Source organism: Otolemur garnettii, unplaced genomic scaffold (genome assembly GCF_000181295.1).
Source record: "Otolemur garnettii isolate 467f Iridium unplaced genomic scaffold, OtoGar3 scaffold00002, whole genome shotgun sequence".
Lineage (NCBI taxonomy): Eukaryota > Metazoa > Chordata > Mammalia > Primates > Galagidae > Otolemur > Otolemur garnettii.
This window is the reverse complement of record NW_003852397.1, coordinates 3,137,581-3,153,461: the sequence shown is the minus strand read 5'-3', so window position 1 is coordinate 3,153,461 and position 15,881 is coordinate 3,137,581. Positions and strand designations below refer to the sequence as shown.

Here is a 15,881-nt window from a genome sequence, read left to right as displayed (position 1 = left end):
AAAAAAAAAAAAAAATTGTATATGCTTGAAACTCAATGCAATCAATTTAGGAATACTTTTCACTGTTTCTTTTTTGAGTTTAGGCTTTATGACAATAAAATTTTGTTATGTAAGCATACATTAGATGTCTGATTTATTCCGTTTATTGAATTAGACAGTCTCACACTTAAAAACATTGGATTTTCCCCTACCACTATGCTTATGTTGAAATGAAAATGACTGCCTGGTGATTACAAAGCTTTCTTCTGTAAAGTGCCTTTGTGGCCTGTTCCTCACTCTCCCACCCTGTGCTTCAAAGGCTTCATTTTTACCACCCTGTGGACTTTGGGCTTTTGTTTGCACCTATTGCATGTTTAGATGGGTTGAAGGAAGAAGAAGGAAACCCCTGTGGTTTACTTGCATGAAGAAATTGTGGGACTTGGGGGAAGAGGGAGTGGGGCTCTGGCCTGGCCTGGCCTGGCCGACCAAATGAATCTTCCTCTGCTCCAGGCCCCATTTGCAGGGAGCCCCAGAATAGCTCAGTTAGAGGAATAGTGGAAACCTCATTCCTGGCAAGTTGCGGTAAGTGACTAGGACAACTGTCTTGTGAGGTTTAAAGGTCACTTACTCTTCAGTGCACTGTCCTCTAGCATCTGGACTTGCCTTTCAGCTGCAGCTGCCCTCCCTAGGGTCATAGCTGACTAAATTGCCAAGCCCAGTGACATTTTTCAGTTGTTATTTTAATCTGACTTCTCTGAAGTATCTGACACTGTTGACCACTTCCTTAGTACTCACTTTATGGTTTTGGGGACATTAGACTCTTTTAAGTTTTTTCTTGCCTTTTTGATCATTTCTCGTCATTTTTAAAAGACTCTGCCTTTTCTCCAGCCTTTTAAATGTGCTGTTTTCTCAGTGTTCCTCTCCATCCCTCCTCTCCGTCTCCTGTCTCCCCAGGTTCTCTTGGCTACTCACAGCTGCTTTTTACAGTTCGGTAATTTACAGGTCTGTGTTTCCGACCCCAACCTCTCTACTGAGCTCCTGTTAAATATTTCTTCTGTGTATCAAACTCGTGCAAAACAAAACTTATTCACCCCGACTCTTCCTTTGTATTCCTCATTTCAGTTGCGATTTACCTTAACCTCAAACCTGACGTTGTTTACAAACCTGCTCCCTCCCTTTCTGCTGCACAGTTCATTGTGCCACATAAAATGTAAAAGCAGGTTCCAAATTTGACAAGTGTCTTTTACTTATGAGCTGTAAGATTTCAAGGCATTTCAAGTTTTCTTGTTCAGTGAATAATGTTTTCTTCTAAAATACTATTTTATTTATTAACTAATTTGTTGTTAATATCTTCCTTTAGTGCAGTGGTTCTCAACCTGTGGGTTGCGACCCCTTTTTACCAATGAAAATACATTGCGGCATTAGGAAGGTTGAGAACCATAGCTTCAGTGGTATAAGTTTTACATCTTTTAATTCGACTTTCCCACTGACTAGCTTCTGGCTCTCTACGTCTTCAGCCTTGTTTAACTTTATTTCTTCTTCCTTACTCACATGCTCCTGTGCTGGGTGGCAGTGGTGCCCAGTCTTTTCTTAGTAAAATGTTATGCTGCTTAGTTGAGTTGACTTGGTGAGAGGTAGGAATATTCCTGGAAGGTATTTGTTAAACCAGAACAGCTGGCAATAACTTAACTCTATGCAGAACTGACCCTGGACCACTCAGTATTTCCCACTAAAGCTGAAACAAACGACTTTCCAATTAAACTTCCCTTTAGCCAAATTGAATATCTCCTGACAAGAGGGAACATATGATGAAGGAGCACAGGAGTGGAAGGAGACAGCAATCTTAACTGATCGCAGTTAGCATATAAAGTTCTTGGCCCATTTTGGGTTAACTAAACCTTTATTCACATAAATGGCTACCCTGGGCACCTTACAATGATGTATAAATAGCCTTGTTTTCATGGAAAAATGTGTGTAAATTTCCAGACATCTAATTACACATGGACTCTTTTGTAAATTGGGAAATGTCAATGTGAATTACAGAGGCTTAGTAGAAGGGGACGCATAGAACTCAGGCTGTCTTGGTCTCATTTGGTTGAGCTCTCTTGTAGCTGTTTTTCCACTGATTCAGATGAAGTTTCTCATTCATTTCAAAGCGCAAACATAGCATATTATGCTAAAATACTTTGCTACCATTTACTTTTTTTTCCTCCAGATTTAAAGTTTGTGTTTGAAGGTGAAATGTGAGATACATTTTCAGCATCATCCATATTTCTGAAAGACCATTTGTTCTGACTGATAGAAGATATAACCTTATTTAAATCATTTTTGTTTCTAAGTGATAAGGGTTTAATAGATGACATTCTAATCTTGTGATGTGGCTCTTGTGGTTTCAGGGAATCACATATTACTGTGTTTCCCCGAAAATAAGACACTGTCTTATATTTATTTTTTCTCAAGAAGACACCTATTTTCAGGGGATGTCTTATTTTTATTAAGTATAATACAACAATCTGCATTTAGTCAAATACAGTTAAATCATCTTCTTCTGGAACCTGACAGGGGGAGCCGACCTTGTTGGTGGGGCTGGTGCTACTGATGCATGAACTCTTTTCCCCTAGCTGTTCGCACATGCACAATAGGATTCCTGCGACCACGGTTACCACATGTGCACCAGCTCAAGTGCTAATGACTTGGAGAAAGGAGCTGTGGCAGATAAAAGGTATTCCAGTCTTCCTTACTGCTCCACGCTGAAATGCATGGTGTGGCTATGCAGATATGCTGCATAGCCACACCCAGAACTAGGTCTTGTTATCAGGGTAGGGCTTATATTTAACAAATGCATAGAAATTCTGCTAGGGCTTATTTTTTGGGTAGGTCCTATTTTTGGGGAAACACTGTATACTATATGGGGGAATCACAAACATATACTTCTATGTTAGAAAGGCAGAGAAACAAAAATAGAAGTTTAAATTAGATTGAGAGTGGCTCTTTGAGTACATCTCTGCCATGGTCATTTCATAGGCGATAAATCTGAGACTTTAGGATTCTATTAGTGAGACAGTTGAGACTAGAACTCAGGTCTCTGGACACTCAGCCCGAACATTCAGAGCTTTCTGCGGCCATGTCGGAGTGTAGAAACTTGAAGGTATTTTCTATTTCTTGATCTCTCGCTCTTTTGTAGCATGTTTTGTGTATTTTTTTATTGGTAAGGCACTTAAGGTTTTGATATCTTGCTTTATAAGGTTTTAATTCTAAAAAATTGTAGACTTAGGTATCCAAATCCTAAATAAAAAGAGTGACTCAGTCATGGAAAAGAAAACAATGTAGCTTTAGTACCCTAATGTATGTTTACGAAGAATTCAGAGCAAGTTAGATTTTAGAGTTTAAGAATGAGTAAGTATGTAATAATTACTCATATTTTCCCCATATTTTTTGTATCTGCTACTTGTCTGCAATCTTTATTGACTTCAAAAGAAGCTCTATGTGTGAACATAAGACGTAAGAGACGTGACTAAAAACCTTGGCCGTTTTGAATTACAGTGCTTTTTGGAAGTGTTTCTTGGGCCCTTTCTATAAACCAACAAACAATACATCATATATTTCTTCACTATAACAAATAGGCTTTGCTTTGATGTTTGAATGTGTAGTGTGGCTTTTAGAGCAAGCTAGGTAAAAAGTATTCCCACTGTGTAGCCCTTAAGTGAAGGGTCCTGGGGAGGCAAGCAACAGCAGCAGTATTTTCCTTTTGCAGTAAAAGTGCTTTGAAGAGTGAAAGTGCTTTGAAGAGTACAAGAACAATTAGTTCAGCCACAGGATTTCAAACCTTAGAAGACAAACCAACTTATTGCTGGTATGGAAATTTATTTTGCCTGATGTCCTTTTGGGGACTCTCTCTGTTGAAGAAAAAAAGTACAGACCCTAGTTGAATCTGCACAAAAGGTGGAGTTTGCAGGCCCAGAGAATATTCTCCCTGCCCTTCTTCACAAGTGAAGAGCACTTCACTGGGCCTGTTCCTTGCTGCTTTTGCACTTTGGGGTTGCCACCAGGTGGTGATACAAGGAACTGAAACTGCTAGTGCAGGACCTCTCCGGCTAAGCCCTGCTGGGAAACACATTTTTGCTTTTTTATTTGAGGGAATGAATGAGACTGCTTTGGATTGCAGGCTATGGGGAAGAGATTAACTGATAATAATGAGGTCAGAGATGTGTCAGGCAGTTAGGTCCTAAACCGGAATACTGAATACTATGTTTGGTGTTCAGCCTTCACAAGGAGAGAATTAGAAATTATTCTCATACTCTTCTTTACTGGAGGAAACTTTCATATCATTTTCCAAGTAGCCAAGTGATCCCCCCTCACTTGCGGTAGTAGCAGTTGCTGTCTTGATCCTAGGATATAATGCTAATTGGATGATTTATTTTATTTATTTTTTTTTATTTTTTGAGACTCACTTTGTCATCCTTGGTGAATGCTCTGACATCACAGCTCACAACAACGTCAAACTCCCAGGCTCAAGTTGTCTTCTTGCCTCAGCCTCTGGAGCAGCTAGGAGTACAGGTGCCTGTCACAATGCCTGGATATTTTTTAGTAGAGCTGGGAGTCTCATTCTCGCTCAGCCTGGTATCCAACTCCTGAACTCAAGCAATCCACTTGCCTTGGCCACTGGCCCTGATTGGGTGATTTTAAAGTCAAGAAATATTGATAAGGCACCTGCTGCATCCATGGTGGTATGGCCAGCACAGGGCACAGTGTGACATCTCCACCCTAAAGTGCTTGCAGAATGGCTTGGGAAGCAGAGCATATGAATGATAGATAACAGCGTGACAAATACCAAATGTGGTATAGAATGAGATCCAGGCCACGTCAGGGTATTGTGGAGGCAAACCAAGATTTAAACCTTCAAGGAAAGGGAGACCTTAGTACAGTGGTTCTCAACCTTCCTAATGCTGCGACCCTTTAATATAGTTCCTCATGTTGTGGTGATCCCCAACCATAAAATTATTTTTGTTGCTACTTCATAACTGTAATTTTGCTACTGTTATAAATTGTAATGTAAATATCTTATATGCAAGATGGTCTTAGGCAATCCCTGTGAAAGGGGTTGTTTGACCCCCAGGTTGAGAACTGCTGCCTTAGCAGGCAGCAAAGGCATTCTTGAGCCTGGAAGAATGGGCCAATGTGGGGGGAAAATGAGGGGACCATGATTTCTGAGGAGAAGAGTTCTGTTCAGGAAATATGAAAGGTCAGAGAGTAGAGGTGATTAGATTGTGAAGAATTTAAATGAGAGTTTGACTAACTACATTTCTGTAAGAATGACCAAAAGTAAGACAGAACAATATTTTGTAGGTGAATTAATTTGGGATGTGTTGATGAAACAGTTTTAATGCTGTTTTCCCCATTTAGGAAGCACTAAAGGTATAAAATGTTTAAAATGAAGGGCTTTGATTGTTGGGGCAACAGAACTTCCCTTCCACCCTCTCAAGGTTCTATAACTTACTCTGCTGAAGTAAACTGACACTAGATTAATAGGAGAAAAGGCATATAAATGTATGTATACGTGTGTATACTTATAGTTGAGTTGACCCTTGAACATAGGTTTAAACTGCACAGGTCTGCGTATCCACAAATTTTTCTCAACTAAATGTGGATTGAAAATAACAATAGTCCCAGGATGCAAAACTTTATGGAGAGCTTTCTGTGTAAGACTGGGGGGTGGTGTGGGGATATATACCTTGAGTCCTTGCAGATTTCAGTGTACATGAGGGTCTTGGAACTAGGTTCTCAAGTATACGGAGGGCTGATTGTATTTCCTTTTATGTTGACGCATAATAATTGTATATACTTATGGGATACAGAATGATATTTTGATATATGTAAGCAACATGTCATGATGAAATCGGGAAAACAGTATATCCGTCACTTCAAACATTTATCATTTCTTCATGGTGAGACTATTCGAAATCTTCTACCTTTTTGAAAATATACATTGAATATTTACTGTAGAACACTGGAACTCACTTCTCTTGTCTAGCTATAACTTTGTATCCATTAAGCAACTTCTTTTTTTTTTTTTGAGACGGAGCCTCAAGCTAGCCCCCTGGGTAGAGTGCCATGGCATCACAGCTCACAGCAACCTCCAACTCCTGGGCTCAAGCTAGTCTCCTGCCTCAGCCTCCCAAGTAGCTGGGACCACAGGCGCCCGCCACAACGCCTGGCTATTTTCTGGTTGCAGCTGGGGCCCGGGCTGGGGATTCGAACCCGCCACCTTAGGTGTATGTGGCTGGCACCTTAGCCGCTTGAGCCACAGGCCCCGAGCCATTAAGCAACTTCTTATCCTCCCCTTCCCCATTCTTCCAACCTCTAATAACCACAGTTCTACTCTCTGCTTCTGTGACTTCGTGTTCATTTAGCTCCCACATATTAATGAGAGTGCTATTTCTGTCTTTCTGTGTCTGGCTTATTTCACTTAACACAGTGTCCTTTGGGCTCATTCACATTGCCATGAATGACAGGATTTCCTTCTTTTTTATAGGTAAATATATTCCATGGTACACACAGGCCATGTTTTCTTTCATCATACATTTAGACATTTATGCTGATTCCATATCTTGGCTGCTATGAGTGGTGCTGCAGTAAACATGAGGGTTGGGAAGAGATCTCTAGATCTTCTCTTTAATGTACTGATTTCCCTTTTTTTTTGTAAATACACAGTAATAGGATTGCTGGATCATATAGTAGTACTATTTTTAGTGTTTTGAGAAACCTCCATGATGTACTAATTTATATTGCCATCGGCAGTATATAAAAGAGTTCTGTTTTCCCTGTGTCCTCACTGGCATTTGTGTGTGTGTCTTTTTGGTAATAGCCATTCTAACTGGGATGAGATGATACCTCATTGTGGTTTTGACTTGCATTTCCCTGATTTTAGTGATGTTGAACATTTTTTTCCTAGACTTGTTGACCATTTGTACGCCCTTATTTTGAGAAATACCCATTCATATCTTTTGCCTTTTTTAAACTGGATTGTTAATTTTTTCTTTTCTTTCTTTTCTTTTTTTTTTTTTAGAGACATACTTTCACTTTATCACCCTCAGTAGAGTGCCGTTGTGTCACAGCTCACAGCAATCTCCAACTCCTGGGCTTAGGCGATTCTCTTGCCTCAGCCTTCCAAGTAGTTGGGACTACAGGTTCCTGCCACAACGCCCAGCTACTTTTTGTTGCAGTTTGGCCGGGGCCAGGTTTGAACCTGCCACCCTCGGCATATGGAGCTGGTGCCCTACCCACTGAGCCACAGGCACCGCCCTTCTTTTCCTTTTCTTTTCTTTTTTTTTTTTTTGCTGTTGAGTTGTTTGAGTTCCTTGTACATTCTAATATTAGTACCTTTTTGGGTGAATAGTTTGCAAATACTTTCCCCCGTTCTATAAGTTGTCTCCTCACTCTGTTGATTGCGTCCTTTACTGTCCAGCAGCTTTTTAGTTTGTTGTGGTACCGTCCGGCTATTTATGTTTTTGTTGCCTGTGGCTTTGAAGTCTTACCCATAAAATCTTTGCCTACAGACCAATATCCTGAAGCATTTCCTCTGTTTTCTTCTAGTAGTTTTATAGTTGCTGATCTTAGGGTTAAATCTTTAATCCATTTTGTGTTCTTTGTGTAAGGTAAGACATAGGAATCTAGTTTCATTTTTCTGCATATTATTGAAGACAGTATTCCCTTCTCAATGTATGTTCTTGGCATCTTTGTTGAAAATCAGTTGGCTGCAAATATGTGGATTTATTGCTGAGTTCTCTATTTTGTTTCATTGGTCCATTTATCTTTTTTTTATACCAATACTATGCTGTTTTGGTTACTATAGCTTTGTAGTATATTTAAAGTGAGGTAGTGTGGTGCCTTTAGCTTGGTTCTTTTCACTTAGTATTGTTTTGACTGTTTGGGGTCTTTTATGGTTCCATGTGAATTTTATGATTTTTTTTTTATTTTTGTGAAGAATGTCATGGAAATTTTGGTAGGAATTAAATTGAATCTGTGGATTGCATTGGTTGGTATGGTTATTTTAATGATAGTCTTCTAGTCCATGAAGATAGGATATTGTTCCTTTTTGTGTGTTTCCTTTAGTTTCTTTCATTATTCGTTCTGTTTTTTCTTATATAGAGATCTTTCACTTCGTTGGTTAAATTTATTACTCAGTATTTTTTAAAGTTACTATAAGTAGTATTGCTTTCTTGATTTCTATTTCAGATAGTTATTGGTATGTAGAAACACTGATTTTTGTATGTTGATATTGTGTATTGCCCCTTTACTGAATTTATTTCTGTTTTTTGGTCTTTCTGTATATGAGATATTGTCATCTACAAAGAGTTAGAGTTTGACTTCCTTATTTCCAGCTTGCTCTTTATTTCTCTCTCTTGCCTAATTGCTCTGACTAGTACTTCCAGTACTGTATTTAATAAGAATAGTGAAAGGGGCATCTTTGTTTTTTTCCACTTGTTAGAGGAAAAACGATTAGCTTTCCCTATTCAATACAATGCTATTTCTGGGTTTGTTATATGTGGCCTTTGTTTTGTTCAGGTATGTTTTTTCTGTACTTAATGTGAAGACAGTTTTTGTCATTAAGGGACATTGAATTTTGTCATATGCTTTTTCTGTATCTATGATGAGCATATGGTTTTTGTCTTTAATTTTTTTGATGTGATGTATCACTTTTATTGCTTTGCATATGTTGAGTCCTTCTTTCATTTCTGGGATAAATCCCACTTGGTTATGGTATTTTATCTTTTCGATGTCCTGTAGGATTTGGTTTTCTAGTACAGTAGAACCTCCATAGTTGACCACCCCCTGCATTGACCACCTCCTTAAATTGACCTAATTTTCGTAGACTGGACAGGCACCACATGTGACCTAATGGAAGTTCCTTATGTTGACCTCCTCTAAATGTTGACCAGTTTGTTATAGTCACTTGGGTGGGTAACTTCCAGAGGTTCTACTGCAGTAGTTCTCAACCTGTGGGTCTCAACCCCTTTGTAACAATGAAAATACATCCTGCATATCAAATGTTTACATTAAAATCCATTACAGTAGCAAAATTACAGTTATGAAGTAGCAACAAAAATAATTTTATAGTTGGAGGTCACCACAACATGAGGGACTGTATTAAAGGGTCACGGCATTAGGAGGCATTAGGAAGGTTGAAAACCACTGTTCTACTGTGTTTTGCTGACATTTTTTGCATCTATGTTCATCAGGGATATTAGCCTATCATTTCTTTTTTTGTAATGTCCTTGTGTGGTTTTGGTATCAGGTAATGCTGCCCTCATAGAATGAATTAGGAAAATATTACTCCTCTTTAGTTTTTTGGAGCAATCTGAGAAGAGTTGGTGTTAGCACTTTTGTAAAAGTTTGGTAAGATTCAGCAGTAAATCCATCTGTGTATGGACTGTTTTTTGTTAGGAGACATTTTGTTACTAATTGCTATGGTTTGAATATTCATACACTCCAGAAGTCATGTTGAAAATTAATCCCCAATGTGGTGATACTGGGGTGGGCCTATAAGTGGTGATGGAGTCATGAGAGTGTTGCCCTCATGAATGGAGTAGTCTGCATAGGGGTTAATGGATGGTTGGATGAGTTAATGGATCAGTGGGTTATCAGGGGGTGTGGGACTGATGCTTTATAGGAGTGGGAGAGAGACCTTAACTATCAGGGGATGCCCAGCTGCATTGGGAGACTGCAGAGTCCCTGCCAGCACAGAGGTGCTCACCACATGGGACCCCTGGACTCTGGACTTCTCAGCTTCCATAAATGTAAAGAAATCATTTCTTGATAAATTGCTCAGTTTCAGGTGTTATGTTGTAAGCAACAGAAAGTGGATAGACACTGATGCACTGTGTTACTCATTACTGGTCTGTACGGGTTTTCAGTTTCTTTTTGATCTTAATAGGTTGTGTTTGTCCAGGAATTTGTTCATTTCCTCTAGGTTTTTGAGTTTATTGGCTTATAGTTGTACATAATAGTCTCTAATGATTTTTTTTATATTTCTGTGGTATCAGTTATAATGTATTTGTTTCATTTCATTGGGTCTTCTCTTTTCTGAGTCCAGTTAATAGTTTATCTTTTCAAAACTCCAACTTTCATTTTGTTGACCTTTTTTATTTTTTCATTTAGTTCTGCTCTGATCATTATTATTTTTTTCTATTAATTTTGGGTTTCATTTGTTGCTTTTCTAGTTTCTTAAGGTACAGAACTAGATTTTTTATTTGAAATCTTTATACTTTTTTGATACAGGTATTTATTGCTATTAAATTCCTTCTTATGACTGCTTTTGCTGTATTCCATAGGTTTTAGTATGTTATGTTTCTACTTTCGTTTGTTTCAAGACATGTTTTGATTTCTTTCTAAATTTCTTCATAGACCCATTGGTTGTTCACGGGCATAATATTTAATTTTTAGGTATTTGCACAGTTTCCAAAGTTCTTGTTATTGATTTCTGGTTTTATTCCACTGTGATCTGAGAAGATACTTGATGTGATTTTGACTTTTAAAAATTTGTTGAGACTTATTTTGTGGCCTAACAAATAAATGTCTATTAGTTATAGTTCACTTTAAGTCCAATGTTTCTGTGCCAGATTTCTTTCCAAGGATCTGTTCAAGGCTAAAAGTGGGGTGGTTTAGTCCTAACTCTTATTGTATTGGAGTATATTTCTCTCTTTGGCTCTAACAATATTTGCTTTATGTATCTGGGTGCTGTGGTGGTAGGTGCATGTATATTTACATTGATACATTCTCTTGCTAAGTTCATTCCTATATTATTATACATATAGTGACCTTTCTCTCTTTTTTCTTTTCCTTTAAATCTGTTTTGTGATACAAGTACAGCTACTCCTGCATACTTTTGTTTTCTATTTATATGAAATATCATTTTCCATCCATTAGCTTTCAGTCTGTATGTCTTTACATATGAAATGAATTTCTTATAGGCAGCATGTAGTTGTGTCTTTTCCATTTTAAATCCATTCTGTCGGTCTATATTTTTCAGTTGGAGAATTTAGACCATTTACATTCAGGGTTGTTATTTATAGATACGGACTTACTCTGTTATTTGTTAATTCTTTTTGATTGTTTTGTGTATCTTTTGATCCTTTCTTCTTTTCTTACTATTTCTCTCTGTGGTAGGGTGGTTTTTTGTAGTGATAATGTTTAATTACTTTCTCTTTCTCATTTTCGTATCTGCTCTACCAATGACTTGTATACTTGTGTGTGTGCTCTTATAATGATAGAGACTGCCCTTCTGTTTCCAAGTGTAGGACTCTCTTATGCATTTTTTTTTTTTATTTGAGACAGAGTCTGACTATTTGTCGCCCTCAGTAGAGTGCTGTGGTGTCACAGCTCACAGCAACCTCCAACTCTTGGGCTTAAGTGATTCTCTTGCCTCAGCCTCCCAAGTAGGTGGGACTACAGGCACCTGCCACAATACCCAGCTATTTTTTGTCACGTTGTCATTGTTTAGCTGGCCCAGTCTGGGTTCGAACCTACCAGCCTCAGTTCATGTAACCGTAACTACTGTGCTACAGGCACTGAGCTTCTTATGCATTTCTTATAGGCTTGCTCTAGTAATGATAAATTCCCCCTCTTTTTGCTTGTCTGAACAAGACTTTTTCTCCTTTATTTCTGAAGGTTAGCTTTGCTAGTTATAATATTCTTGGCCAAATGTTTCTTTTCTTGGCACTTTGAATATATACTCTCATTCTGTCCTGTAAGGTTTCTGTTGAGAAATCTGGTGGGGATTACCTTGTATGTGAGTTGACGCTTTTCTCTTGCTGTTTTTAGATTTCTCTCTTTGTCTTTGACTTTTGACGCTTTAGCTATAATGTGCCACTGAGAGGACCTTTTGGTGTTGAATCTGTTTGGAGATCTCTGAGCTTCCCTTATTTGGATGTCTGTGTCTCCCAAGACTTGGGAAATTTTTAGCTATTTTATTAAATAGGTTTTATATGCCTTTCCCCATCATTTCTCCTTCTGGATTTCCCAAAATGCAAATATTTATTTGCTTAGTAGCATCTGGTATGATATAGGCTTTTTCATTCTGTTTTATTCTTTATATTTTTGTCTCACTGGGTTATTTCAAAAGACCATCTTTCAAGTTCAGAAATTATTTCTTCTGCTTTGATCTAGTCTATTGTCAAAGTTGTTTTAATATTAGTTGTTGAATTGCCCAGTTCTAAGATTACTGTTTGGTTCTTTTTTATGGTATCTGTCTCCTTATTGAATTTCTCATTCAGATTATGAATTATTTTTCTCATTCTTTTTTCTGATTTCTTTTTATTGTCTATTTGTGTTCTCTGTATCTTGATGGGTTTCCTTGCAATCATTATTTAAATTTTCTTGCAAGTATTTTGTAGATTTCCCTTTCTTTGTGGTTGGTTGTTAGAGAACTATTAGATTTCTTTGTAAGTATCATGTTTTCTTTTTCATGTTTCTGTGTCTTTATATCTGCACATCTGGTTTATTTTATTTTATTTTATTTTGCAGTTTTTGGCCAGGGCCACATTTGAACCTGCCATCTCTGGTATATGGGGGCTAGCATCCTACTCCTTGAGCCACAGGCACCACCCTACACATCTGGTTTAATAGTGGCTTCTTCCAGTTTCATGAAGTATCTTTAGTAGAGAAAAGACCTTTTCCATAAATATTTATCTGTAGTGTTGGTTGAATAGGGTGCTTTGGCTTTGGTTCTGGGTAGTCTATGAATTTTTTTTCTTTTTTGGGCTGTAATCAAAATCAGTAGTGTCTACAAGTTCTTTAGAGGCTTATATTGTAGTTATTTGTGGAGGTTGTGAGGCAGTTTGCTGAGGATGGGGACATTAGGTAAGTTAGTTTTTAGGCTACTGCTCCAGCAATGGGCATGCAGTGGGCCTGGCTGCTAGAGTGGGCAGTGGACTCTTGGTAGACCAGTTCTTTTTTTTTTTTGTACGAAAGGTCTTTTTTGGGGGGGGGGGGGGGCTGCAGAGCAGCACCGAGGAGAGAAAAGAGGGGAGAGAGATAAGGAGAGAGTGGGGAAGAGAAGAGAGAGTAGCGTAGAGAAGAGCGAGGGGGAAGAGAGGGAAAGAGAGAGAGCAGAGAAGGAATGCAGAGAGAGGCGGGAAAGAGAGCAGTAGACCAGTTCTCAGGCACTTGGTCAGCGCATGCAGGCATCAGCTATGATGGTGGTGGGCCTTGAATGGGCTGTCCCCTGGGCCCATGACTGGTGAGTGCCGTCGGGGTTGGCATTGGGCCTGGGGAGGATGGTTCTCAGGTCCCTGGGCTGCATGTGTAGGCATGTGGCAGTCCCGCTGCTGGAAGAGGTAGAGTTGCTGACAGTATCTGTGGCAGAGCCCTGTGTAGGTATTAGCATGCAGGTGCACAGAACTCAAAGTATGAAACACGAAGAACCAGACGTTTAAAGCTTAAATACCCTTTTCATAGGGGAGAAGGACGTGGGAGAGGCAATTTTAAGGAAGAGTAAATGATTTTTAGGGCAGATGAATGGGCCCAGGAATAATGTGGGACAAAGTTCATCTGTGCTCTGAGTGTGGCATCTGCTTTAGTATTCTTTCCTTTGACTTTATCTTTTTTGATAAAATTATAAGAAAAAGGCCCAAGATGATTACATTTCTTCTGGAGGAACTTCCCTTTGGTCATATAAGGGAACTTCAGAGGAAAGTCTCTTCCTTTGCTATGGGAGGGGCAGAGGGATAAGAGAGGAAGAAGGTGGGAGAACATCAGAGAGACCTGGGTTCTGAGGCTGCTTTGGTTCACGGTGCTCAGTGTGTCAGAGTGCCATAATTTGGGGAGCTGTTTTCTCAACAGTCTCTTCTTCACAATTTGTAATTCTTTGAAATTAAAAGTAACTCTTCTAGAACATAATTTGTAGGGAGACATGTATTAATTACACTGAATAGTATTAATTTCAGAGGGAACAGCAGGTTTAGTAATTGCAAACTTTTAAAATATAAAGGGTGACAACCCATATTCTGATATGGGTTTGAGAGGGAAAAAGGGGAAAGGAAACTAGAGTTAAGGTTATAGACAGAATGAATGTTCCAAGATCTGGTATATTTGCTAGAGATAGGTAGTAAAATATGTCTTACAGTTTTTCCTGGCCAAGATTACCAGAGTTAGCTCTATGAAATTGGGACCCTTTTTAGTGTGTTAGACTTAATTGCTCTCTAATAAAAATCGCATTCCTGACCACATTTCTGCCAAAGCAGAGTAAATGTCCCATGTTCAGAGATGTTCTGTCAAGTTCACCGACTTTCACAAAAGGCAGAAGCGACACATATCTAGCAGTTACGCAATTTTTAGTGACATGGCAATAACATAGATATTCCCACCACTTAGTCTTCAGAAAAAGTTGTTTCTGTGGGCACCTATAATGGGACTTCTCATGAAGAATTCTGTCTGTAGTATCTACTTAGGCAAGAAAATATCACATGTCAAACAATCACTTTATATAATGTCCCTCAGCACTTGATTGGTAGTGTGACACCAAGTGTAGTTCAATACAAACAAGTTTCTGAGGACCTGAAATCCAGGTGGACAATTCTCTGAAGCCGTGGCTTAATTCAAGAATAAAACATAGCCAGGCACAGCGGCTTGCACCTGTGGTTCCAGTTACTTGGGAGACTGAGGTGGGAGGCCAGGAGTTTGTGACCAGCCTGGGCAATACATGAGACCTGTCTTATAAAAAAAAAGGTCAGATTATGTAAAGCAGTGATTTTTTTTTTTCCCCCAATGATTCTATTTTGAATCACATACTTCTTTGGAAAATAGATGATAGGTCTGAATTCCTCTCCTTGCCAGTGCACATACACATAACCACACCAGATTTTGCATGTTATTTTAGGAAAGTCACAATTTCAGAGGGTTTATAATCCCTCATTCTACCCCCTCAACCCCAACTCATCCATAATCTCATGGCTCAGCACCCTTGGAAGACTATGGTGAGTAAACCCTGAGGAACACAGGGGTGGTTGTGCTGATAGGGCACATTCATCTGCTGAGCAGGAAGTCAAAACGCAGGTGAGATTGACTTCCACTTGTGAAAGTTGATGAGCTTGACAGAACTTGTCTGTGCTTAGGGCATTGATTCTGCTTTGGCGGGAAGGAACTTGTCTGTACTTAGGGCATTGATTCTGCTTTGGCGGGAATGTGGTCAGGAATGTGATTTTTCTTAGCAATTAAGTCTAACACTCTAAACAGAGCCCCAATTTTATAGTGGTAGCTATGGTAATTTTAGCATAGAAAAATTGTAAGACATATGTTACAAAATACCATCTGAACTACTTAAAAAACAGGTATTGATATTTTTGGTTTGTGGTATTTGTGGTAAAGAGTTCATAGGATGCCTGACTTAAAGCTTCTCGGTGAAACTGAAATAAAAATCCTTGCGTGATATAATCTTGGAAAGCTGAACAGCTTTGTTTTGGAATTGGTTATCATTGGGCTAGTTATAGGTTCAAAACTTTTTTTTTTTATTGAGAGAGAATCTCACTATGTCACCCTCAATAGAGTGCTGTGGATATAGCTCACAGCAACCTTCAACTCTTGAGCTCAAACAATTCTTTTGCCTCAGCCTCCCAAGTAGCTGGTACTACAGGCGCCCACCACAGCACCCGGCTATTTTGTTTGTTTGTTTAGCAGGCCCAGGCCAGGTTCGAAGCCACCAGCTCTGGAGCATGTGGCTGGCGCCCTAACCACTGAACTACAGGTGCCCTCTGGTTCAAAACATCTTATGTGTTTATTAAGTTATATCCGCTTGGCTCAGCACCTATAGCTCAACCGGCTAAGGTGCCAGCCACGTACACCTAAGGTGGCGGGTTCGAAGCCCCAGCCCGGACCCGCCAAACAACAATGACGGCTGCAACCAAAAA

The 15,881-nt window shown here is 39.1% G+C and overlaps 1 protein-coding gene across 1 annotated transcript in view; it reads left to right on the top strand.

Annotated features, from left to right (window-relative positions):
* Positions 1-15,881, top strand: part of RTN4IP1 (reticulon 4 interacting protein 1) — a 55,349-nt gene that overhangs the window by 14,936 nt on the left and 24,532 nt on the right. The gene's annotated exons all lie outside the window — the stretch shown is intronic.